Genomic DNA, 25,964 nt, shown 5'->3' on the forward strand with positions numbered 1-25,964 from the left:
TTCCCTGTGCTCTTCTTTCCTAGATAATAATAAAACATCATTAAAGAAAAGGGGATGGGAGCGCAGGCTACTGGAGGTGAGCACTCCCCAAGCATTCATCCTCCACAGCTGCCCCCTTCCCTTCCCTTCCCCGGGGTGAAGAACTGGGCTCAGCTGCCTACAAGTCTCTGGGAAGGAGGAGAAGCCCTGGGAGCCCCATGCAAGGAGGAGGCCCCTATCATGCTGCCTGCCTGCCCACCTCCCTCTGCTCATGGGGATCCTTCCCTGGTCCCGTGTCCCCTCCCCTGCATCAGCGTCTCTTACACCTTCTATTCACCTCTGAACCCACTTTCAGGAGGTGATAGGGGTCAAGGCTTTGCTGTGTCCTCATGTAGGTTGTTGGTCTTGGCCACCCATGCGTCATCTGTGCTATGGGAAATCTCCTCTCACCCAGAGTAACCTGGCAGTCTGGTGACAGGGAAAGGGCTCTAGCCAGTCAGGGGCATTCCTTACCCATGTTCACGTGTTGTCGTTCTCAAGTCCTGATGAAGCCCATCTTGGGTTTTGACTTTCCTCACTGCCTGGACCCTTTATCTGCGTGTGCACATCCTGCCGCCTGTTACAGCTTTTTTTTTTTTTGACCCACTTCATGGGCGAGAGGAGCTGTCCCCCTCCCCTAGGACCCCCCTTTCCCTTCTTCAATTTTCCGGGCAGTTCTTGGTGACCATCAATGATGACTTGGCTAAAGGACATTCTTCTAGTTTTCTTAAAGAAAGATAACTTTTTCAACAAAATGAGGTTGTTTGGGGGATAAAAGCTGTGTGTGGGTTTGGGTTTATTTGCAAGAGACCCACTGGGAAAGGTGGAGTGGAGGAGACTGGGGGAATGTCCCTGAAATGCAGGCCTTGGAGAAGATGAACCACTTCAAGAAGATATTTTTTGTCTCATAGCCTTGTTTATTAAGGCACGGGCTCTAGGACCTTTGAAACACATCCCTGGCACTGTTTAACAATTCTGTTTGGGCCATAGTATGATTTTCGCCACTTGAGCCAGTGCTCAAAGATTGTTGCAGGTGGTGCTGGGGGAGCACAGCAGGTTGGTCCCATCAACGGCCACGACTATAAAACCCAGCTCCTGGAGGAGCACAGCGCAGAGTCTCCTGCCCCCCACCCCCCGCGCCTGGCTGTCCTCACCAGGGCCCCTTGGAGGGGGGAGGGTTGAGTTTCTCTCCCCCCCCCCCCCCCAGCAGAGCCCCAGCAGCTGAGGATCTCTGGAGCCAGCCAAGGCCATGCTGGGACCACTCTCCACACGTCCCGATGGGCCTCATGCATGAAAGAACTGGCAGAGGAACCCAGGCATGCGGGTCCCGGGGCTGAGGTCTCCAAGCCTACTCAGATCGGGACTGGGCCTTCTCCACCCAGACCCCCCATCTTCCAGTAGGTAGGCATCACACCCACCAGCTGCCGCCAGCGCCAGGTTGGTCCCATCAACGGCCAAGACACAGAGACTATAAAACCCAGCTCCCAGAAACGCGCGGTGGTGAATAATAATGACATCTTATTATCTTATTTTTCCTTTGGAGAACCTGGCAGGCTACCAAAAGTATCCTGCCCACACGGCAGAGTCTGGCAAACTTCCCATGTCATACTCAATATGCCAAATATCAGTAACAATGATGGGTCTCATTCTCCTAATCCTGAGATTTAAAATCTCAGGGCTAGGATGAAGGAGACGTTACTAGTGCCTGCTCAAGGAAATCAACGAACAACAGGATGATCGTGACCGAGAATAAATTAAAATATTTATGAAAAGTAAATTAAAAATTATGGACATATATAAAATGTAAAAAATAAAAGTGATTCATTTACTAAAATTATAAAAGCAAGAAATGATATTTTGCTCTATCAATAATTTATGGCATGCATTAAACTATTATATATATTAAAGCATGAAACTAATAAAAAAATAAAGAGCTACCTCTTTGGCTCCTCTGTGACACAATTATTGTTTTCTCAGACCAAAGTCTCTTACATGTAAGGCAAGTTCCCTACACACACACAAAAACCAGAAGCCCCTGTTAACTGAAACAAATCGGACTCTCTGAGCCTCAGGTTCTCAAGGAAGAAGTCAGGAAAAGAGAATTCTGCAGTTTCTTGTCACAGTCAGCAGATTTGGGCACTGCGCACTTTGGATTTCAGTAGAGGAGAGCATTCCACTTGAACGAAAGTCAAAGCATTGACAGTGTGAGCTGGGGGAATTCATTTCTGCCCAGTCCATGTGCACCACACCCTGTGAGAACTAACTTAACTGTTTGACCAGAGTGATATGTGATTCCCCCATTTTAAACTCTTCTCTGTGAAGGGCTAGCTCAGGATGGAAGATGTGTGCTGAAAGTAGAGTGTGGACTGAACATGATGGCCACTTAGTACCCGTATTACAAACCATAACACCCAAAAGGAGAGAAAGTGAAAGGAAATGTGCCTGCGGGGGGGGGGGGGGGGGAGGAGGGGGAATTGTGTGTGTGGGGGCATGGGTAAGGGAGGTTGCTGAAGAGATACTGGGAACATTGGTGGTGGAGGATGGGCACTGGTGGAGGGATGGGTACTCGACCATTGTATGACTGAAATGTAATCACAAAAGTTTGTAAGTCTGTAACTGTATCTCGCGGTGATTCATTAAGAGAATAAAATTTAGAAAAAATTAAACTCTTCTTTAGAGGAGCCGCACTCTCAGAGGAAAACCTGCCTGTCTGACTGTGAGTTTGAATCCTGTCTAAATCCTGCCGCGCTGTCTAACTTGAGACCTTTCATTTCACACTCATAGGCATCTGGATGCCACAGCATCCCGTCCATGAAGAGGGGTTTGGGGATGCGGCCTGACTGACCAAGCCACGGAGAAGACCTTGGGCTTATCTGGGGGTCTCTGGTGGGCAATCAGCCCACTGGTCCGCACAGGAGGGCAAAGGCCCAGGCACGGAGAGTAGAGCCTGCACTGGGTGTGGGCCACCGCGCTGAACTGAGCCGAGGGCAGTGGGGATCAGGAACCAGCCGCGCCCAGGCCCTGGGGCGTGAGCACAGCTGGACTTCCTCGGAGCTGCTCAGGACCCCTCTGGCCTGTGGGAGAGGGAGGGTTCCAGTTCCGCTCCACCTGGGGGCGCGCGTCTGTCTCTCCTCTGGCCTCCACTGGCAGCCGGGTGAGCAGGAGACAGTGCAAGGAGGAGGTGGGGAAGCGGGATGCGAAAGGGCAGACCGTGTAGGAAGTGAAGCCAACAGACTGGCCTGCAGCTGGCAGGGGTGAGGCTGGCGGGGGTCCTGCGGGGGCGCCGCGGGGGGGGGGCCGCCTGGGGGCTGAAGACTGGGGCCCAGTGTGTGATTGGCAGGTGATGAGCCCCTGTACGGAGCGAGGACGCGGATGTGGGCGGGACCTAGAGTTGCAGGAGGGGCTGCTGGAAAGTCTTTCCTGACCTGGGGACTGGTATTTGTCCACCCCATTTAGGTTTTTGTGAGTTTTTTCTTTCCCGTTTTCTTTGTTTTCATTACTGATATAGGGAGCCAGGGCGGTAGCACAGCGGGTAGGGCGTTTGCCTTGCACGTGGCCGACCGGGTCCAATTCCTCCATCTCTCTCAGAGAGCCTGGCAAGCTACCGAGAGTATCCCGCCCGCACGGCTGAGCCTGGCAAGGTACCGTGGAGTATTCAATATGCCAAAAACAGTATCAACAAGTCTCACCATGGAGATGTTATTGGGCCCACCTGAGCAAATCGATGAACAGCAGGAGGACAGTGCTAAAGTGCTACTGATATAGGAGCGGATTCACCATTCCCACTGCCCAGGGGAGACCCTGGAACTCTGGCTCACGGGCGGCTTGAGCCCGGAGGAGAAAGATCTCAGAGTGTGGCTAGAACAGGCAAGTTGCTAGTGGAGCATCACCGTGGCTGTCTGTTGGCGATTTCCCCTCAGGAAGCGAGTGAAGGCCGAGAGCTTCATGGACACCAAGCAGGTCTTCAGTGTTGGACAAGTCTGTGGCTGCCTTGGGTGGTGAGGAGCCTAGAGCCCGCCTGCACCCCATTTAGGCTGGATTCCCTGGAGATCTGTCTGGACAAATTTGTTTGGCTGTTGATGACGAAAAGTTCTTTCTTCTAACGTACTTGACGGTCAAGGTTGCTTTAGAGCCCTAGCGTCTTTGCCCCTGTTCTGCATCCTTGGTCATTTTCTCGACTCCTGCTCCATCAGTAATAGTAGTTATAATCATCCTCACCGTCAGATGAGGAGAAATGAATTCGAGGTGCAGGGGGGTAAGACTTTTGCCTTGCCCGTGGCTGACCCTGGGTTCATCTCCAGCATGCCTCGGGGTCCATGAGCGCCACTGGCTCAGACTCCCCAGGCCCCTTATGGGATAATCAGGTTCTTCTAAAGGCATGAGCAGAGGGTGCCAGCTGCCCTAGAGTCTGGATCTTGAGTGCCTGTGAGGGCAGCCGCAGAGCCTGGCACCTTACAGATGTGTGAGTGATGGCCTGGCCCCACCCAGGCTCCCACCTGGCCCTGGCTGCAGTGCTCTGCCTGCCTTCTGTCTGCAGCTCCTGCCTCCTTCCTGTGGGTAGAGGCCACACCAGCCCAGCCCTCGCCCCCCTATTGGGGACAGAAGGCTTCCTGGGAGCTCTCAGCAGCACCCGCCTGGACACAGGGCCGTCCTGAGAAGCCGGGGAGGAGCTGACCAGATTGGGGAAGGCAAGTGTGATGGGCTCTGTGCCTTGCTGCCATGTTGCTGGAGAGGAGGGCGGGGGGTGGGCGTGCTGCAGGGTGCTGGGTGCTGGGTGGTTTCAGGGACGGAACGAGAGGCGCCTCTGGTGGAGGGTGGCTGAGGTGGCTCTGGCCTGAGCCCTGGCGCAAGCCCTGTCCCTGAACCCCGCTCCTCTGTGGGTTGAGGGCTGACAGAGGGTCCTCCCGGGAAGAAGGGGGATCTCCTGGAAGAGACTGTCCCTGCTCGAATGCCACCAGGGGCCCGGCCTCACAGCGGGGGGTGGGGGAGTCTGGTGCGTCCAGCTAGCGCCCCTGTCTGTCCTGGGCAGCCGGGTCATGGCGCTCTCAGATTCTCGTGCCAGAACGCAGCCGTGCTCTTCAGCCAGGCGGTGAACGGGGCGGGCCCGGGTGACGGCAGTGGGCACCGTGAGGCTGGTCAAGCCCCAGGTGCAGCCCTTTGCTTCTGGCAGTGACAGGACGGGTGGATGCTGGATGCTGGATGCCCAGGATGGATGCACTTGGGCACCTCTGAGTCCCTGACCATAGAAGGGCGTGGATGCGCAGACTGCACGCGGCCACTAGGTGGCGCCACGGTCCTGTGTCATTGCGGCTGTGGGCCTGTGCTCCTCTCAGCTCACTGTCCTGTGGCCTCTGGGCACACTTCTGAGAAGCCCTTCCAGGGGTTCAGCCTCTCCACTGGGGCCCCTGGGGCCATTTTCTCCTGTCCTCCCATCGGAGAACTCTCTCCTTCGCCCATTTTCCCCTTTTAGCGGGGACATCCCAGGCAGTGCTGGGAGCCCTTGGGGTCACTCCCAGTGGTTCTCGGATGCCCAGAGCCCAGACTCAGAGCCAAGTGCCAAGGATGCCATGCTGCCAGGCCCTGTGGTGCCAGGGGTTCCCCGGAACCCCCTGCGGTGCTTGGGAGCTGCCAGGGCTGAATCCAGTGATCCTGGGGGACCATGTGCTGCTGGGGATTGAACTGGGTCAGCTGCATGTAAAATAAGTGCCTTATCCCCTCTCCTGTCTTTCCAGCCCTCTTCTCGCAATTTCTATGCTTGTATACAGTTTTGGAAAAGTAGTAATACATTTCGATTGTAAACAGCAGAAACAAACAAAAAGCAGGAAAAATATTGGTTTACTTTCAGCAGCAAAAGACTTTGTCATATATTGCACTAGTTTTCAGCAATGATTTTTATAAATACACAGACGTACTTGAAGACCAACACAGAAAATATCTCTCCATGCTGTTATAAGTTACATTTTTTTTCTCCACTCAGCCACCAAAAGCCAAAAACATGTTTCCTTGTTATCAGTTATGTGTTGCTTTGATGGATTCCAATATCTGCACACAGTGTATTCTAAAACCTCTCTTCTTTTCTTGGATATTTTGGCAGTTTCCAGGTTTTTTCTGTTTGAAGTATCAGAGCGGTAAAAAGGACCAAATCCCTGCCCAGTCTTGATCCTCAGTGTCTGTCCTGGGGAAAGGGCCCAAGGCGAGGATCTTGCTGTGTGTCCCCTGAAATAGAGGACCGGGACTGGGCCACAGTGAGAGTCAGCCTGGAACTTCCCTGTCTTTCCATTTTCCACTGGTGTGTGTGGCTGGAGCGGTAGCACAGAAGGCAGGGCGTTTTCCTTGCCCAAGGCCGACCCGACAGACCCGGGTTCAATTCCTCTGCCCCTCTCTTGGAGAACCCGCCAAGCTACTGAGAGTACCTTGCTCACGTGGCAAAAGCCTGGCAAGCTCCCCGTGACATATTCGCTATGTGAAACACAGTAACAACAAGTCTCAGGATGGAGGCGTTACTAGGCCTGCTCGAGCAAATCGATGTACAACGGGAGGGAGGACAGTGCTACAGTGCTAAGTTCCTCCCCGCTGGGGAGTTTCTTTTCTCTTCTACTTGCCAAAAGACTGTTCTAGTTTCTGCCTTTGAGCCTGAGCTTCTTTATTACTCAGTGTGCTCCCTGGCGGAAATATTGAAGAACCTGGGGACTGTGGCAGGACAGAGGCCCGCCGTCCCCGCTCCTGCGTCCAGCTGAGCAGCGTAAGCGCTCCCTGCCCCATGCACCCTGAGCCCTGGCCCTACCTCTGGCTTGTGCGAGGCTTTGGCTTGGCTTTGGCAAAGAACTGGGCAAAGTGGGATGCAGAGGTGGGGTGGGGCTACGGTCTGGTGTGCTGGGTGGTGGCCATGTCCCGCTGGTGTGACCAGGTGCCTGCCCAGCAGGCCAGCGCTAGCTGCAGCTGCCACGGGGTGTTCTGGTGGCGGGCAGGCGTTCGAGATAACCAGTGGCCCTGTGTCAGGAGACCCGAGTCACGTGGGCAGGCAGGAAGTCCTCTAGAGGCTGCCAGTGTGGCACTAAATGTGACTTTTGTTCTACTGGGCCTAACCTAAAAAGCAGCAGCAAAGCTGCTGGTAGAACACGTTATTCTTTCCCAGATCCAGTTTGCAAATGCTGCAACACATCCCTGAGAAATCCCAGGTCCGTTGAAAATCAGGGTTAGTTGAACTTGTGCTCACAGAGGCAAGGCCTGTGCACTATTGCTGAGCTACACCCTTGGACCCTCTAGGCCTATTTTTCTGTTTGAAAAACTTTTGGTCCATCCCCAGAGGTGCTCAGGGCTTCCTCCTGACTCTTCACTCAGGGATGACTCCTGGTAGGGCTCAGGGACAAATGGTGTTTCCCAGGATTGAACCCGGGCCAGACACATGCCGTACTCATCGTGCTATCACTCCGGCTCCTCAGAGTGTTCTCTCAGGGGGCATTGTAGCAGTCTTTCACTTCCGTTATTATCTGACCCACTTGGGGTAACTGCAGTGGTCTCGTGAAGAGCATGATGCCTCCATGTCTCTTCTAGGAGCGTGTGTCCTCCACCCCTGCCCGACTCCCCTGGCCCTGGATGAGGGCAGAGGGAAGCCAGACCAGACTTGAGGGCCGGAAGGTGACTGGGAGTGAGGACAGGAGGATCTCAAGGGCCCCGCAGCAGGCCAGGCCCCTGGAGGCCTACTCAGAGGACCCCTTCCCTCCCCTGGAGGCGCGAACTGGCCCAGGGACGCCTTCAGCATGGGGGTGGCTTCTGTCTCGCAGTTCCTGGAGGTGACTGTGGGGGTGTGATGACGACGATGGATTCTCTGAAAGACCGTTTTCCTGTGCCTGGTCCCCTGCCCTAGAGGGAGGCTGAGGCTGTTCTGGAGCCAGACGCGGATGCCCCTCGCAGGAACTTTGTGCAGCAGAGACGCTCAGGAGACATAAGCCATGGCCGCGGTGGTGGCCTGTCCTCCAGTAGAGCTGGGGACGGTGGCACTCTGCAGTGCGGCTGAAGAGGGGGCCTGGGGAGTGGGGTCCACTGTCTGGGCTCTGGGTGGGGAGATTCGGGAGGACATGCCTCTTACTCGGGCTTGGCTGCATGCAACAGGAGTCTTCACCCCTGCAGTCGCTCCTGCCCAAGCCCGGAGTTGGCCCCCTAGTCCTGCCCAGCCTCCTGGTCACTCCTAGGCCTGGGATCCCCTCAGTAGCTGCGGGTGGTCCTCTGATGAAAGCACGCCGAGTGTGAGTGTTGTCAGAACAGTCTCTGGGGCCCAAGGGGATGTCGGCTGGGGAAGAATTTCTGTGGGGGCCACTTTCTGTGAAGAGACCTTAGGGAACCAGGCACTGGGCTGTGCTCCCTAGAGTTAGATTCTTCCTTCTGCTCCGTGGGCAGACGAGGCCTATCGGGTGTAGGAGTCCCTAGAGCTCTGGGAGCAGAGTTGGGGGCAGGAGGTGGACGGCACCTGCCTGCCTGCCGGGTCCGGGGCAGAGTCTTGAGCTGGGACTAGTCCTGTCCCTGAGAAGCGTCTCCTGCGTTGCTTGCCCACGGGCCCTGCCTATTGCAGATTATGGAGCGTCTCTGTTATCCCGACCCTTGATGCCCTCCTGCACCAGACCGCACGCCCCCCGGGATGCTCAGGGACATTTCAGGAGCATGATTTCCCGTCCTGGCATGGACCAGTCCCTCCCCACCCTGCCATGTCCATCACAGGCTGCGCCTTTGTTGCCATCAGACGGGAGAGCGCTGGGCCTCTGCCATCTGACCTGTTGGCTTCCCTGGATCCTTCCCGGGCGAGGGTCTCCACAGGCGCCACTCCCTGGCCGCTCGTTCTGGCGGAGGAGGGTCCCGGGGACTGAGCTCAGACCCAGCACCAACTCCACCCTCTCCGCTCTCTGCCCTCTGTCTCTGCAGGAGGTCCTGAGTCTGCCCACCTTTGGGCCTGGCAAGTCCCGCTGCCTGCGAGTGAGAGGCCGGGCCGTGCTCAGCTGTGGGCAGAGGGGCTTCGGCTGCCGGCAGCAGCACACGGAGAACACACAGGCGTATGGGGGGAGCATAGGGGTTGGGGCTCCGGCCTGGAGGCGCGAGGCCGGGAGCGTGTTTCTGCCCCATTGAACTGCCCCTTAGAGGAGTGTGGACGGGAGCTGGGATCCTAGTGCAAGGGAGTCCCTCTCCCGTTCTGCTGCCCTCCGCAGCATAGGGATGCACTTGCTTTGTGGGTAGCTGCACATTGAACCGGGCATCAGCCTGGGGGAGATCCCCGGCACCGCCCATGTCCCTCTGAGCACTGCCAGGAGGGATTCCCGAACACAGAGCCAGGAACAGCCCCTGAGCACGAGGAGCTTTGCCCCTCCCCCTCTCCCAGAAATACAGAACATGTGTGTGTGGTTACGGAAGCACGGCCTGTCCCTGAGAAACATGCCCCGTGTGTGAGCACGTGTTTCGGCCACCTCGAGTGGCGCTCGGGACCAGGGAGGCCCCTGTGTCTGCCCTGCTCACTGGTGCAGGCCCGAGGGTTTGGTGTGTGGGCCTGGAGGGCAGGGCCGCTCCTGGAGGGCGGCTGGGCCGTGGCTGGGGTCCAGCTTGGGGTCTCACTCAGGCTAGGCCTGTGCTCTTCCACTTGACCAACACCCCCAACCATGCATTCAAGGTGACGTGCTCAGCACAGCTGCTCTGAAGAGGGACTTCATGATTCAGAACCACGGGCCAGGGCTAGAGAGACAGTGCAGATGTTAGGGTGCTTGCCCTGCACACAACCAACCCGGGTTCACGTGTTCTCTGCAGCCTGGCAGGAGTGAGCTCCGAGCGAAGAGCCAGGAGGAAGTTTGAGTAGAGCCAGGTGTTTGGTGCCACAGAGAAAAACAACAGCAAAACCAAAACAGAATGATGGGAATTATGGGTATCAGGAGCAGAGGCTTTGTTCTCTTTCTCGAATTTTGGACATTCAAAGAATTAGATTGTCTTCTGTACATGTAAGTATTTGGGGAACACAGCTGGCTGTGCACAGGATTGATTTCAGACTCAGTGTTCCCGGGTCACTCCTGGTAGTGCTCTCAGAAGCATGTGTGGTACCAGGGATGGAGCAGGGTCAGTCACGTGCAAAACTAGCACTTCACTCCACGTACTATGTTGCCAGCTCCTGGGATCACTGAAAACTGTTTTTTAGAGGGTGGGGTTGGAGATGTAGTACAGTTGTTAGGGTGCTTGCCTTGCACGCACCTGATCGGGGTTCACTCCCTGGCATGGCCTATGGCCTGCCAGTCACCACCAGGAGTAATTCCTGGTGCAGAACCAGGAGGAAACCCTAAACATGTCCACTTGGGGCCCCAAATCAAAAACCAAAAACTCACAAAGAACTTTTCCAGTGGCTGTTGGACCACTCTTAGCGATGCTTAGAGCTCCCCCCAGCTCTACACTCAGGGATCATTCCTGGTGAGGCTCAGGGAAACCGAGTGGTGCCAGGGATGGAACCTGCGCCAGCTGTGTGCGAGGCAAGTGCTCTACCACTGTCTGATAGCTGCTAGAAAATAATCCTAGGATTGTTTTCTGAATTTTATATACATACTGTTTCTACAAGTATATAGAACTTTTTCGAATTTCCGTTATTTTTAACTGCAACTTTCAGCACTAAAGTGATCCCAAAACTCTCCCACTTGGACACTGAGGTCTTCTCTTTAGAGGAACTAGTTAAGGAGAACTGCATGGGTTTTCAGCAGGGCCTGAATTGCACATTGGCGTAGTGGTGAAGCTAAAATAGAAACATTCCTTAATATAGAAAACAAATGCCGATGTCTGGGAATTGAATTGATCAAGGGCCTACGTGCATGAAGTGGAACAAGGAAAACCTCTTCAATAAATGGTGCTGGGACACCCAGAGAGTCACGTGCACTGAAATGCAACAGAAACTGCATCTCAGGCTGTACAGAGAGGAATTGAAAATGGATCGAAGACCTTGACTTGAAACTTTTTTCTTTTTGTTTATTTGATGGGCTGGGGCACAGCCAATTGTGCTCATGGCTCACTTGTGAAGCTGAGCTTAGAGATCACTCCTGACAGGGCAGGAAGGAGGGGTGGGGGCCACCATATGGGTGCTGAGATGGCTTTGTGCACGGCAAGCATCTTACCTGCTATACTATTACTGAACCCTTCAAACCCGCTTCTGTAAACTATATTGAGGAAAACATGGGCAAGACTCTCCAAGATCTTCAATTCAGAGGTGTCTTACAACCCCGTAAGCCAAACATCAAAAGCGAACTAAAGAAATGATGTGACATCAAACCACAAAAAGGTTTTCACTCTGAGGAAATGAGACCTAAAAGAAAAAGCATGATTGGGAGAAGACGTATGCAAACACATCAAAAGACTAATAGCTGAGACTTACACAGCACTCTCCAAGCTCAGCATCAACCAGACAGTCACCCAGAAGACATGAGGAGAGGAGGTAGGCAGACACCTCTCCAGATGAGACATAAAGATGGCTTCAGGCATATACAAAAGTGCACATCTTCACTGATTATCAGTGAAATGCAAGTCAAAACTCTCGTAAACATCAGCAAGGCTGGTTTGTATGAAAAAGCCTGACTCTCACACCAATGGAAGAGAATTGAGAGTCTAAGACAGAGGTGCTCAGGGATCTGGTGAGTTAATCTTCGACAGAGGAGCTAGGAGTGTGAACTGAAACTGGGTAATTGTCTTCCAAAAGTGGCACTGGGAAAACTAGCCAGCCACTTGGGAAGAAATGAACCCAGACCCGTACCTCCTGTTACCTACCCCAAAGTGAGTTCCAAGTAGATGAAAGACCTCAATCCATTCATTCGACTGAAGACATCCTAGGCAAAACACTTTGTGACATTTGTTTACAGGTGTGCGTGTGTGTGTGTGTGTGAGTGTGTGTGCCTGTGTGAGTGTGTGTGTATTGTGAGTGTGTTTCTGTGTGTGTGTTGAGGTCCTGGGGATCGAACCCAAGTCACATGCATGTAACGAATAAACTCTGCTGCTAAGCCATTGCCCCAGACCTAATGTCTACTTTGAACATTAGTATTTCAAAGACCATTTCATTCCCTCACTGAGTCTTGTAAGTATTCACTGAGACACTACGAAGACGAAGCTAATTTTAAAAAGCTGTCAGGGCTGTTAGGGTGCTGGTCTTGCATGTGATGAACCAGGTTTGATCCCTGGCACCCCATCTGTCCCCAAAGCCTACTGGGAGTGATCTCTGAGTGCAGGGCCAGGAGTCAGCCCTGAGCCCTGCTGGGTTGGCCCCACAACCAACAAAAGAAAGAAAAAAGCAGAAGCTTGAGGAAAGGGATTTCTTCAAGGGGGAGGCAGAGGCAGAGTCCCTTCAGCTGGGGACAGGGTGTGGCTGGGGGCAGGGCTCAGCATCAGGGTGGTTGTTAAGTGGGATTGTGTCTCAATAATTGGGCTGGAGGCCCTGGCCTGGATTCATCTGATCCTCTTCTTTGTAGCGTTGTGGTAGTTTGGTGAGAGTGTGTATTTACGGTGGTGTGTGGAGTCGATAGAGAAACTTCGACTGGAACAGGATCAGGTGGAAGGAGGAGGTGAGTTTTGGATGGAAGTTAGTCACAGACAGTGATGGGAGGGAGTCCAGGGACAGTTCTGAGAACCACTGTGTGGCAGGGCTGGGTTGGTGCTGGGGGGAAAGAGGCCATTCCTGCTGGCTGAGAGAGACGAAGTTTGCATGCAGAGAAGGGATGTTCGAAGTGGTGTGTACTGAGCTTGGAGTGCTGGAGGAAAGGAAATAGGAAGAAGAATTTTTCACTTCAAATTCTGGGAAGGGTTTTTGACTCAAACTAGTGTCAGAGGTAGACATATATTTTGTCTGAGAATTTTACGGTTTTATTCCACTCCCCACAGTTGAGAGTTCCCCAGTTCTCTCCAGTCTTGCAGAAGACCATGAGCGGAACACTCCCCCGCCCATCTCTCTTCAGCATCACTTCTCACGGGCCTTCAGAATTGTCTGACGCTTCCATCTGTGCTGGTTCTCCCCACCTCACTTTAGTAGTGATTGATGTCGGTGGGCCCCACTGGTGACTTAGGTGAGATAGGAGGTCATTGAGACAGAGACAGAGACAGACACAGAGACACAGAGAGAAAGAGAGAGAATCACTTTCCCCCTCCGCCTCTGGCACTCTAGGTCCCTCTGGGAAGACTTGGACTGATCAGGTCTGCCATGCTAAGGCCCCTGCTCAGCCTGAGCCCCACCTGCTCCACTGGGTGGCCGTCAAGCCACACCTGACATCCGCTTGGTCTTCTAGGCGTGGGAGTTGATTCCCATGACCCGATCTCTCGGGGAGCCAAGGACTCCAGTTGGAGGGAGAATTTGCTCTTTGCGGAAAAGGAGAAGCCAGTCCCAGGAGTGACCCAGAGCATCAGGGTTCTTGTCTCGCCTTGCAGAAAAGAATTTCAGGAGTAGATGAGCAGTGCCATCAAACAGATTTTAGTTGGAGGTTTTCGAAGGGAAGAGAATGAGAAAGTGGGAGAGAATGGAGAGTGAAGCACTGAAGAGAGAGGATGGGCTTCCCCAAAGATGAAGCAGCCTTCGATGGCCGCCAAGGCTGGTTTTCTATGCATAGTCTCGGGGTTGCCTTGGTCTGGAGTTTTTCGGCTGGAGGTGGGGGTTTGATCAGATATCTTCACAAAGGGGCCCCTTTGAAGGTTCTGGTGTATCTCCTTCCAGTCTCTGATTGCAGTTCCTGTCTCTGCTGAAGTCTGTCACCTCTGTTTGTTCGGCCTTCTCCGGGTCTTGTACTCAGTGTGGTTCTTGTACCCACAGAGCAGCAAATGACATGGCTTCTACCATTCTTACTGCGGCACTGTATCCCCTTGTGTACTATGGGGACTAGAACTACCTGATCCATTCACCTGTAGCTGGAGAGCTAGTTGTTTCCATATTTTTTTTGAAATTAGTGAAACACCTTGAGGTACAGTTGTGGACTTACAAACTTTCATGCTTGGGTTTCAGTTATACAATGATCGAGTACCCATCCCTCCACCAGTGCCCATTCTCCACCATCAATGATCCTAATAGCCCTCCCACCTTCACACCCCATCCACCCCACCCCACCCTGCCTCTGTGGCAGGTTGTTTCCATATCTTGGTCATACAAAACCCTCCAATGAACAGAGGTGTGAATGTGTCTTTGAAGTGATATTTTTGTGTTTGGGTGGTAGATGCCCAGAAGCTACATTGCTGGGTCCCTGTGGGAGTTCTACTCCACTTGGTTGAGGACTCTCCTATGTGAAAGTGCCCCATTACCACTTTCTGTTGGGAAAATGCAAGTCAAAACAATGAGATATCATGTCCCAGTAGTGGGAGTCGGTGTTGGTAGGGATACAGGGAGAAAGGGACCCTCAGGCTCTGTTGCTGGGAATATCAGGTGGATCCACCTCTAGGGACAGTACTGTGGAAACATTTTTTTAAAATTTTAAAACAATAATTACAAATTCCCATGAATTTGCCAAGTATGTGCTGGAATTCTCCTATACCCATAATCTTGTTATTCAGAATGGTAGCATCTTACATTTTCAGAGTATTACAATCAGAAAAGTTGAATCCACAGAGTTTTCACATTTCACCCATTTATACTGCTCATTCTGTGTGTATGTTCACACAGTTACTTGCCATTTTGTCACCCATTGATGTAGGTACCCACCACTCCAAAGACACTAAAGTATCCAGCGTCACAAGACTTGTTCACTGTTCATATTCTTCCTTTCCCCTAACATCACAAAGTGATCGTCTAGGACCATTTCTATGTGGCAGGCCCTGTTATGAGCACAGATCATATATTGCTGAACAAGCAAAAAATCCGAATTCCTGTTTCCTGGAAAAGAGAGAGAAAGTAAACCATGAACATATCAGTCTCTAGTATACACAAAGTGTTGAGTGCTATAGATCAGAATTGCTCCAGTTTGGCCATCTACCCCACCCACCCAGCTCTGAGCACACAGGTTATTCCCAAAGGGCCACTTCCCAAAGGTCAAAACCCTGGAGGGGGGAGTCAACTGGCGAAAGAGAAAAGTATGGGACTGAGGCTGGAGTGTGAAAAAAGCTGTAAGAAAGCCACTTCTCTTCAGGGGTCAGAAGAGGAGGCTGAGCTCCCTTCACCTTTTGTCCTTTCCCATGGAGACAGGGTGGGGCGTGGGGGCGGGGCTGGGCTCCAGGGTGGTGACCAAACTGGCATTGTCTCTCCACAATTGGGCAGGAGGCCCTGGCCTGGGTCACCTGATCCTCTTGTGGTACTGTGAGGGTGTGGTGAGGCTCTGTGCCAGAGGAACGATAGAGACTGATTGGGAAGAATCAGTTGGAGGGAGATGGTGACCCAGCAAGGAGGCACACATGGAATTCCAAAAGACTGCCTTTCTTTAGAAAGGAGAATAGAAAGCTTTGAACTTTAAGACCCATGCCTCTGTATCACTGAAAAATGGATACATCCTAGTTCTGTTTGCATATGAATGTCCCCTTGGGAAGAGTTCTACTGCAGTGGTAATCTTCCTGAACAAACTTTTGCATGTGTGTAAACATGGTACCTTATCTAGAATCAGTTTCTTGTGATGTTTAGGTTGATTGTGTTTTATGCACAATGAATTTGGATGAACATTTCCATATTATTGATGGTCCATTTTTTAGATATGATTTTTTTTTATTTTAGTGGATCACCATGAGATATAGCATTACAAAGCTGTTCCTGATTGGGTTTCAGCTATACAGTGTTCCCAAACTCATCCCTCTACCAGTATCATATCCCAGCACCAAAGTACCCAGTTTCCTTCCCAACCCACCCAACAACCCCACCCCAATCTGCCTCTATGGCAGACACCTCTGTTCTCTCTCTCCCTTTCTCTTGTTCTCTCTCATTTGAGGCATTATGGTTTGCAATACAGATGCTGAAAGGTTATGTGGACATCCCTCAAGAAACTAGAAAATGAGCTCCCATGTGACCCAGCAATAAATACCACTTGTTGGCATCTACCCTGGGGATTCAAAAACACAAAGCAGAAACCCCACCTGCACTTGTATGGTCATGGCAGCCCTAGTCACAATAGCCAGAACCTGAAAACAACCTGAGTCCCCGAGAACAGACGACTGGATAAAGAAACTATGGTACATCTACACAGTGGAATACTAGGCAGCTGTTAGGAAAAATGAGGCCATGACATTTCTCTAGATATGGATGGACCTGGAGAGTATCGTGCTGAGTGAAAGGAGTGAGAAGGAGAGGGACATACATAGAAGGATTGAATTCATTTGAGGGATATTAAAAAAATAGGATGAAATAATATCCAAGGCTAGGGAAAATGGGAAGGAGTTACTGGTCAATGGTTGGAAATTCCAACAAGGCTGTGGGCGTTGGAGGATAGTTCAGAGAGAGGAGGGTCCACAATGACAACATTCGTTGGAAATGAGCACTCTGGAGAAGAACTGAGCATAGTGTTCTTTTTGATGGTGGTGGTCCTCGGCAGTGCTCAGGGCCATCCTGGTGATACCGGTAGGAATGGGGCAGCACCAGCACTCAAACCCGAGGCCTCCCACATGTCAGGCATGTGCTCTGCCCCATTGAGCTGGCTCTCGGAACCGTCTTTTACACTTGTAGAGCAGTTACTGTGCTACTCGAAAAGAGCCCTAGATCAAATACAACAGAGAGCCACGAGAGTTCTTTCCCTCTTTCCCTGGCTGGGGAATTCCACTCAGGCCTTGCCCATGCTAGACATGCACTTGCACACTGGAGCACTCTCCCTGGCCTCTCCTGCCATTTCTGTCCTGATTTCAGCCATCCCGTGCTTGTGAGCTGCCTGATGGCAGTGGCCTTCCACTGAAGGGCATGAGTATTTTCTTCAAGTGTCTCAAGAACTTTCGTTTTTATATTTGTTAATGTCCAGTCTCTCCCTCTTTATTCCTTGCAGAGTCCTTTCTGAGGATGTCACGTTCCTCAGAGGGGTCGGAAAGTGACATGGATGACATCTCAAGCAGTCTCATCACCGACTTGGAGACTGCACTTCGAGACTTGACTAAGGTGAGGCTGTGAAGTAGACGAGGTCGTGGCAGTGCCTCCTTGGCTCCCACCAGGGGAAGACATCCCTCACTCAGCAGAGTGGGTTGGGCATGCCCCCACTCTGCCAGGAGAGCGGGAAGGACTTTCTGCGAACAGAACACACGTGGGTCTCTCCCAATGACTGCACGAGCTTCTTCCCCACCCAAGCCCAGGTCCATCTTGAATCCTCACCCTCAATGCCAGATGCTCTTCCATTCTCTGCCAGAGATCACTGTAATGTTCAGAGATCTACATCACCCTGCCTTTCTTCTGGATTCCCTCTCTCCTACAGGTGTCCTTGGATATCGAAAAAATCCTCAGGAGGATAGCGATCAAAATCCGCATCCGAGTGTCAGAAAGTGACCGATCTTATCCTCAGCTTCCTGAGTCAGATGGTGAGGAGACGGGGCGTCTGGGTTGAGGGCTATGGGAATCCAAGTTCACAGCTCTGTGTCCAGAGCCTCTTTCTGCTGCATGATGACTCTGGGAACCAAGTGGGACTTTGGGTGAGACGTTCTCCAGCAGCTAGCATGTTGTGTGAGGCCTGTCTGTGGTCCCCTGAGTACACCTCCGTGATGATGGCCCAGACAGAATGGACGGCCATGGCAGGAAGGTTCTGGTAGGAGCAGAGAGATGGAAAGCAGGAAGCATTGGGTCTTCTACCTCTTCCCCTCCATGTGTGACCAGGACTTCAGACTGCGTTGTAAAGTCCTGGACTCACTAGGCTTCCCCATCGCATTATGGTAACACAGTGGATCTTCTCAGGGTACTGAGGAACCTATTTTGGTCCACCCGCCCGTCTGCTAACTCAAGCTGTCTCCCTCACTCCACATCTTTGGTACTGATTTTCCTAATACTGGCTTCCCCTGGAGTCTCTTTTTCTGTTACCCATCTCGCTCAGAGGTGTCTTTCTTCCTGTCTTTCCTGCCTTCCTTGGCACACTGTGTTTTGATCAAGACCTCGACCCTGCCAGGGACTTTGTATAGTTCGACGCCTACAAAATCAACTTGTAATTCTTGCTCCCGTTTCACTTGCCGATACAGGAGAATCCCTGGCTCCAGACTCCCCAAACCTCACTCCCACTTGAGCTCAGAAGCCAGACATTTTGCAGATGTCCTGTCAGTCTGTTTTGTGGTCTGAATGGGGAAGTCTGGTCTCCTTCCCAGGGAAGGTTCCTTTGGGTGAGGTATAGTAGGTGGAGGAAGATGAGTTTGCTGTCCCTAAAATCGAAGAGAAGCACATGTTGGACCAAGCTGATTCTCAGAAGCCTGGAGAATGGCCGTGGGGGGTAGGCCTCTCACAGTTAGTTTTCCTCTTTACAGAAGCCTCACGTCATACTAGATCGATGATGCACTGGCATTTTAATTGCCGTCGGCATCCGATCCCCGGACATCATTGTGGACAAGTTGTTGGGCCTAGAGCATCAGCCCCCCAGAAGCCTCTTTCTTGCGGTCAAGGAGATCTGTAACTACGATGGTACGGGTCCCTGTGGTGGCTGAGGGGGTGGTGTGTGAGATGGGGTGAGGGGCACAGGACTGGGGTGGTGTTTGCACCCAGGACTAGCTTCGCCTTCCTTGGCCCCTCCTAATGGACCCACTCTGAGCTCTGTATGTGGGCAGGGGGGATGGAGAGACCCAGCAGGAGTTGTGCAAGGGGACTTCGGAGAAAGATCCACAAAAACGGAAATGACAGAGAAAGAAAACTAGGAGGGGAGACTGAGCTGGAGAAAGAGTGTGAACCCAGATGGAGGCAGAAGGCAGAGAGAAGGCCCCGCTGGACTCTGCAGGCAGGGGGAGCTGGGAGGGCAGTGCTGAGGGGAGCCTGCCTTCGAGTGAGGGGCTGGGCAGGGGTGAGCACAAAGGCTCCATCTTGGGCAGCCTGTGACCGAGGAGGTTCTCCTGCCCACCCTGTGCTTCTGTCAGTCCCAGAGTGTGGGGACAGTCAAGTCACAGGAGGATGGCATCGCCAGCGCTTTCTTGAGCTGCGGGCTGCAAGAGCGGCGAGGGGCAGTGGCTTTCTGAGGGACAGAGTGGCAATGAGGAGGTGTGGGGTGGGCAGCAGGGCAGGCTCGCAGACTCAGGGGTAGATCTGGAAACGCAGCTCCTGGACCTGTGGGGCTAGTCTTCTCGCACAGACTCTGAGGGCGCTGCCCGCTGTTTCCTGCAGGCCCTCGGGAGGCAATGGGGCTGGGGGTCAGGGGCTTGGGCACAGCCGGCCTCTGTGGGATGTGCTGCCATCCTTCACGGAGCCCAATCTTCCCAGGCACCCCATGGGAAGCACTAGTTGTCATTTGCAGCGAAGGATGCTGAAAGTCATTGGCTCTTGGCTGCTTGGGGTTCTTGGATGCAGGGAGAAGGTTCAATCCCAGTTCTCCTCGTCCCTCGCTGCCACACTGTCCGCCTCCAACCCCCACCCAAAGAGGTGGACTGACCGTTTCACTGCCTCCCAGGGTCCAACAAGTGCACCGCCCAGCTTTGGGACTACATCTTGCGTGTCCTGCAGATGAACCCGGTGGAGGAGGATATGTTGGCCATCGATGCAGGTGAGGGGTGGAAGGGCTGAAGTAAGTTTTTCTTGGGTCCAGGGAGGAGGAAGGAAGGGCAAGAGGAGCCAAGGTGCCCCTCAAACGGACCCCAGAAGGCTGGAGAAGGGGCAGATGATAGCCCGAAGCAGGTCCCTTGTGAGCAGATGGTTTCCCGTTCCTGGTCGTGGTTTAGGGCTAGTTCCACAGTGGAGAGGTACGCCGTGGCTCTTCTGGCCACCTGTCCATCCTGGTGACCTTCTGGCCACCCCGGTGCAGTCGGGTGAAAGAGACCTGGAGTTGTGCTAGAAGGTTGCTGTATCCAGAAGAGAATTCCAGAAACCTTCAGGGTTGGGACCCAGAGGATGCTGTTTCTGTTTCCTTTTGTGGGAAGAGAATGGTGAACTCCCTATTCCCTCCCAGCGCTCAGTGCCATGGTGTTCTGTGATCGGAGGCATCTGAATGTGAAGACCGGGACTAAGGAAGAACTGGTGTCCCTTAAGCAGGCGGCCATAAAATCCTGTGTCACATTCCAGCTCTTACGTGACCATTGGTCCCTGGGTCAGCAACCCGAGGTGAGAGGAGTAGATGGTGGTGTTGAGGAGGGCAGGTGTGAGGCTTGATACCCAAAGGGGAGTGGGAGGAGCAGGGCGTGTCCTCCTGCCGGACAGAGGCATCCACTGGGTCTTCGGGAGAGCAGGCCTCGTGCTTCTTTCTTGCCAACCCCCACCCAACCTTCTTCTTCGAAAGGAAGTCATCAGCCAACACATGGGGTTCCTCTAGCTCCTGGTCAAGTAAGTGGTTCTACAATGAGTTTCCTCTCATCTCTGATTTGCTAAGCATTAGGGGAGGCCCTCAGAAGATAGCGACAGGAAAGCCAGCTTCTGTCTCCTTGGGCACAAGGTCGTCCAGGAAATGCTCCCAGCTGTTTGGAAACCTTGTGGCCCTTATGCCAGTTTCCAACATCAAGGACCAAACGGACTGGTTGATAGAGCAGTTAACACACTTGCCAATCGACATGACCCTGTACATTCAAGAGATAATTAGGGTGGAGCTGCGATGAAAATCTGTTTCGGTTGTGCATTCCATGCTTCTTTGCTGATGGACTTTCATTCGGGGACTCTCCCTGCTGTGCTCACGGCTTACTCCCAGCGTCCTGCACTGCGGGGGGACTCTACAGAGGGCCAGGGTCCAACCCAGGCCAGCAGCTTGCAAGGCAAGGAGCCCTCACACTCACCTTGTTCCTTACCTGTTGAAGAGCGGATCCTGGAGTTGGCCAGGCCAAATGCAGGCTGAAGGTTCTTTCATCTAGAACATTTTACACAGCCACTCCCTGACAACTCCCATGCTTTGAATCTCTCTGAACCTTTTGTATCTCGCCCCTAGAGCAAAATTTCTAGGCCTCAGGAGACGACTGCAAGCCAGTCAATTGGGAACCTTCATGGTCACTTCCAAGGAATTGACACCCGTACCTTATGGCACGGGGGAATCATCGACAGAAGGTGTCTCCCGCAGCCTGGGAGTTTGGAGATGGTGTCAGAATTCTACCCCTCTATCCCACATAAATGTGGTGCCAGTATTCGATACTTTATCTGCAGCGGACCCAGATCCAGAGCCCAGTCCACTGATGGTGGCAGTCCTCCTCCCACTTGGCGGCATTTCCCAAAGCAGGTGGCCTCCAGTTTGAAGGGGTCATCAAGGAGGAAGACTTCGTGTTCAGGAAATGAGTGGGAAACACTGAGTTCAAACTGACTTGTTCTCGCAGTGGATTTCTCAGTGCTCTTCCTCTGGGGTTGGTCTGGTCTTCCAGGAAACAGATGTCAGCAGGGACTTTGAAGTCAGTTTATGAGGGAAAAGGCATGAGGGACGGCAGGAAGCATTCTGCTGTTTATCCCCGACTGAGAGAGAACCAGCAGACTGTGATGGAGAGCGGACCCTTCCTGAGCCAAAAGGAAGGGGAAGAGGGAAGGAAGCAGGGAAGGGCTGAAGCAGAGGTTCCAGCATGGTCCTAAGAAACTGTGGGCAAGGTCACCCGGGCATCATTGAGCCTGAGTCCTCTGTGAGAAAGAGCCCAGTGGTGCCGGGACCAGCCTGCTTAGTGACCTGCTGTGCTCAGTCAGAGGCTGGGGAGAGGCTGGGGATTTGGAACTGCATATTAGCCTGAGAAGTGGTTCGTTAGCGCCCCATGACAGAGGCAGATGAGAGTCATCTTTTTTCGACACGAACATGCCTTCCCAAAGGAGACTTTTGGGGTTGAATTTGGTTAAAGGGCCATACCTGGCATTGCTCGGGGTCACACTTCGGGTCCTTGGGCAGGCGTGAGGTGCTGTGGGTCAAACTCCAGCTTCCTGCTTCAACCCTTTGAGCTATTTCCTACCCCTCGATGGTATTTTTGAAAGAGATGGTATTTTTGAAAGAGCAGTCAACCTGCTCTAGGTGACACATGGCTTCTGTGGGGTGTGAGGTGCTGACCAATTGCACGTGTGCTGGGTTTTCTGACAAGTTGGAGGAGCAACCACATCGGTAGATACTGGGTTCCACCCAGCATAGGGCCATCTGTCCCGGGTGACTTAGACTTAGTGCCACTGAGTACTCAGAGGGCCCCTGAGCGTGGTGTGGAAATTCCCGTCCAAAATAAGATAACTGACTAAATCAACTTTATAAGAATGAACGATGAGGTTTATAACACATTCAAGTAAACGCGTGACTGTGGTAATACAAAGTAGCTCAAGGTATGCTTATATACACGAAGTGCTGGAGTGGGACTGGGATAAATTAGATGTTTTCTAGAAGCCTTCACTAAGTCATTAAAACACAACAGCATGATCCGAGTTCAAATCCTCGGAAGGATACCCATGGAATGAGAAAACACACTCAAGAGTCAGAGAGAGAGAGAGAGAGAGAGAGAGAGAGAGAGAGAGAGAGGACTTTGGCACTTGCCTTATTTGCAGCTGCCCATGGTTTGATCTCTGGCACAATATGTGGTCACTCAAGTCCTGCCAGGAGTGAGCCCTGATCACTGGTTGGTGGGACCTGAAGGCTCAAAAACAGAGGAAGGAGGCACAAGAAATGGTGGTGGTGGTGGTAGTGGTGTTTGCGGGTGGGGTGGGAGGGTGGGAATGGGAACACAGCAAAAGACCCAATAAAAATCTAATAGGAAGGTGGTAGATTTGATCCTAGCCCCCAAACCATCACAAGGTAGAAATGTTCCAAATGCCCCAATTTTTTTTTAAAATTTATTTATTGAATCACTGTGGGAAAGGTTACAAAGCTTTCAGGTTTGTGTCTCAGTCATGCAAATATCAAACACATTTCCCTTTACCAATACTTATTTTTTACCATGAAGAACCCCAATAAAACCCCACCCCCCACCCCTCCCCGTCCCTGTGAGGCAGATGAATTCTAGTTAACACTCTATCTGCTTTGATTAGATTCATTGTTTCAATAAAAGATTCACCACTATTATTTAGAGTTTACCCCCCCCCCCCAATCAGACATGCTGAAAAAGCATTGTGAAGTGATTTGCTTTCTACAGCTGGGTTCAAGAATTAAATGTTGGTTTTGGATTTTTGCTATTTTACCTATTGACCCTTGAAGTATTTCTACTGAAAGTCAGATAGTTAAGAAATTGGTTTCTGTGTTCTGGAGTCGTGGCCGTGCTGGAGAGCCGCTCGCGGGGGGCAACCAGTGGCCTCGGTAGGGCGTGAAGGGCGGAGCGAAACGCCCCCCTTCCCATGAGGTTTTAGTCGCCCCCACACTACCGGCTCATACCTGCTGACCACAAGGCTCCCATGTGGCCGCCATCTTTCTTTCCAGAGGGAGGAGGGCGGAAGGGAGCAACACCCTTTCCCCTCTGGGCAGAAATGATTGCCTGGATTAACGCATAGTCCTTTCACTTTTCTGCTCCAAGCTGCTGGGTTCTGCATTAGGTCATTGTGCTTCTGGGGCTGTGGCCGTGCTGGAGAGCCGCTCGTGGGGGCAACTGGTGGCCTCGGTAGGGCGTGAAGGGCGGACCGAAACGCCCCCCTTCCCATGAGGTTTTAGTCGCCCCCACACTCCCGGCTCATACCTGCTGTCCACAAGGCTCCCATGTGGCCGCCATCTTTCTTTCCAGAGAGGAGAGGGCGAATGGGGCAACACCCTTTCCCCTCCGGCAGACTTGATGGCCTGGATCAATGCATAGTCCGTTCACTTTTCTGCTCCAAGCGGCTGGGTTCTGCATTAAGTCCTTGTGCTTCTGGGGCCGTGGCTGTGCTGGAGAGCCGCTCGTGGGGGGTGACTGGTGACCTCGGTAGGGCGTGAAGGACGGACTGGAACGCCCTCCTTCCCATGAGGTTTTAGTCGCCCCCACACCCCCGGCTCATACCTGCTGTCCACAAGGCTCCCATGTGGCCGCCATCTTTCTTTCCAGAGGGAGGAGGGCGGAAGGGAGCAACACCCTTTCCCCTCTGGGCAGAAATGATTGCCTGGCCAAATGCCCCAATTAAAGAGGTAGAGATTATCCGAAAGCCACCTGGTATGTAATCCTCCAGGATCGATATAAATAGATCAATAGACATAGACATTGGCGTGGGCAATGTACACTGGCAGAGGGATGGCTGTTGGAGTATCATATGACTGAAAACTGATCATGAACAGTCTTGTAACTGTGTATCTCAGAGTGATTCAATGGAAGAAACTGGAAAACAATATGAAGTGTTAACACCTATCAATTCAAAAGGCTCCATTTCTAAGTGACTTAAATTGATTTCAGAGCAAACATTATCATTAGCTCTAAAGAATTTTTCCATAGTGAAGAAGGGGTCAAATCACCAAGAGCATATTAGCCAGAGGGTAGGACAATGGGTTTAGGTGCTTGCCTTGCACGTGGCTGATCAGGATTTCATCCCCTGCGTCCCCTAAGGTCCCCTGATCCCACCAGGAGAGAGCCTTGAGCTCAGAGCCATCGGGTGTGACCCCAAACCATACCCCAATGACGTGATATGGCCTTTTTCTGTCCCTTGAAACTGAATCGAGGAGCATTCACAAAATGTCAGCCTCTGGTAAGAGGGTAAATATTGCGACTCTCAGGCTTGGATGTCAGGGTTGTGACAGTTTTGAGAGCCCTAGACGTGGATTTTCCTTCGGGCATGATTAATCTCTCCTGTGCCTTAGCCCACACTATTGCAGTGACAACATTGAGTTGGAAATGTCTCCTTGAGAAGTGGGCTGTGGGCAGACATGTGGCTTCCGCAGAGAGGCACAAGAGCAGCCATGGCAGCATGTGGCAGGGAGTAGTTTGCCCCGTGGGAGTCCCTGAAAGGTCCATGAGGGCAGGTGACAGTCGGGAGGGGTGCAGGAGAGGGGCCCAGCCATGTTGTAGAGAATGGGTGAGGAACTGAGGGGTTCCCTCGGGGCCGTGGGAAGCCTCGGCTGCCTGGACTCACTCTTTTCATGCTCACAGTGTGTATTCCAACTCCTGGATGCTCGGCTGGTCAGTGAGATGGGGGGTTTCGACAGGGAGTCCCAGGTGGACAGGATCCTGTTTCTCCTGTTAAAGCTGGTAAGATCTGCACGGCCGGAACCCCCTCATCCCCTGTGGGTGACACTGCCTTCCAGAGGGCCTGGCCAGACCCAGGGAACCAGAGGAGCCCGGGGTGCCAATGCAGGGGGCTTTCTGTGTGTTCACTGGGGAAGATAGGTTTGTGGTGTGCAGAGCCGACTGATGATTTTCTGCATGGGGAAATAGGCCAAGTCAGTCCAGAATAGGCCAGAATGTCTCTGGACTAGGATTCAGGGCTGCTTTCTCCTCTGGAGGTGATGGCGTCCCGGCCAGCCCGGCCTCCTCTCAGCACAGCCATCATCTGCACAGTGACCTTAGCCAGACACACCACAGGCTCTCCAAAGGCACAAAGGCGTGCATTCCGGGGATAGACAGAGATTTTCTGCAGGTGGAAACTGGACACATGGCCTATAGTTAGTAGGCTTAGGAGGCTGCTGTCCCTTGCCCTGTAATCCGGGAAATGGGTCCAAAGCTACAGCCACTCTATCATTCCTGCCAGAGTTGTCAGGCCTTCTGTGTTGCGGCCTGGTTAGGAAGAGACAGTGAAAACTGGCCAATGGATGTTACCTTTGGTTTGTGAAATGTGTTGTTCATGATTGTCTTCCCTTTGGACTTTGGGAATGTGGACTCCTAGGTTCTATTTCCCTGGTCCTTTGGCCAAGGACCCTACTTTTCAGAGCTCTGAGCTCTGGCGCCCCCATCCATGCCCTGGGTCCCTGGTGACGGGCCTCCCAGATCTGACAGTTGTGATTTCCACACAGCTCAGTCTGAGTAGCAGTGACTCGGATCGGAGCCTCATCTGGAGTTCTTTGTTCGGCCCTGAGTAAGTG

The sequence above is a fragment of the Sorex fumeus genome, unplaced genomic scaffold (assembly GCF_029834395.1).
Source record: "Sorex fumeus unplaced genomic scaffold, SorFum_2.1 ptg000043l, whole genome shotgun sequence".
NCBI lineage: Eukaryota > Metazoa > Chordata > Mammalia > Eulipotyphla > Soricidae > Sorex > Sorex fumeus.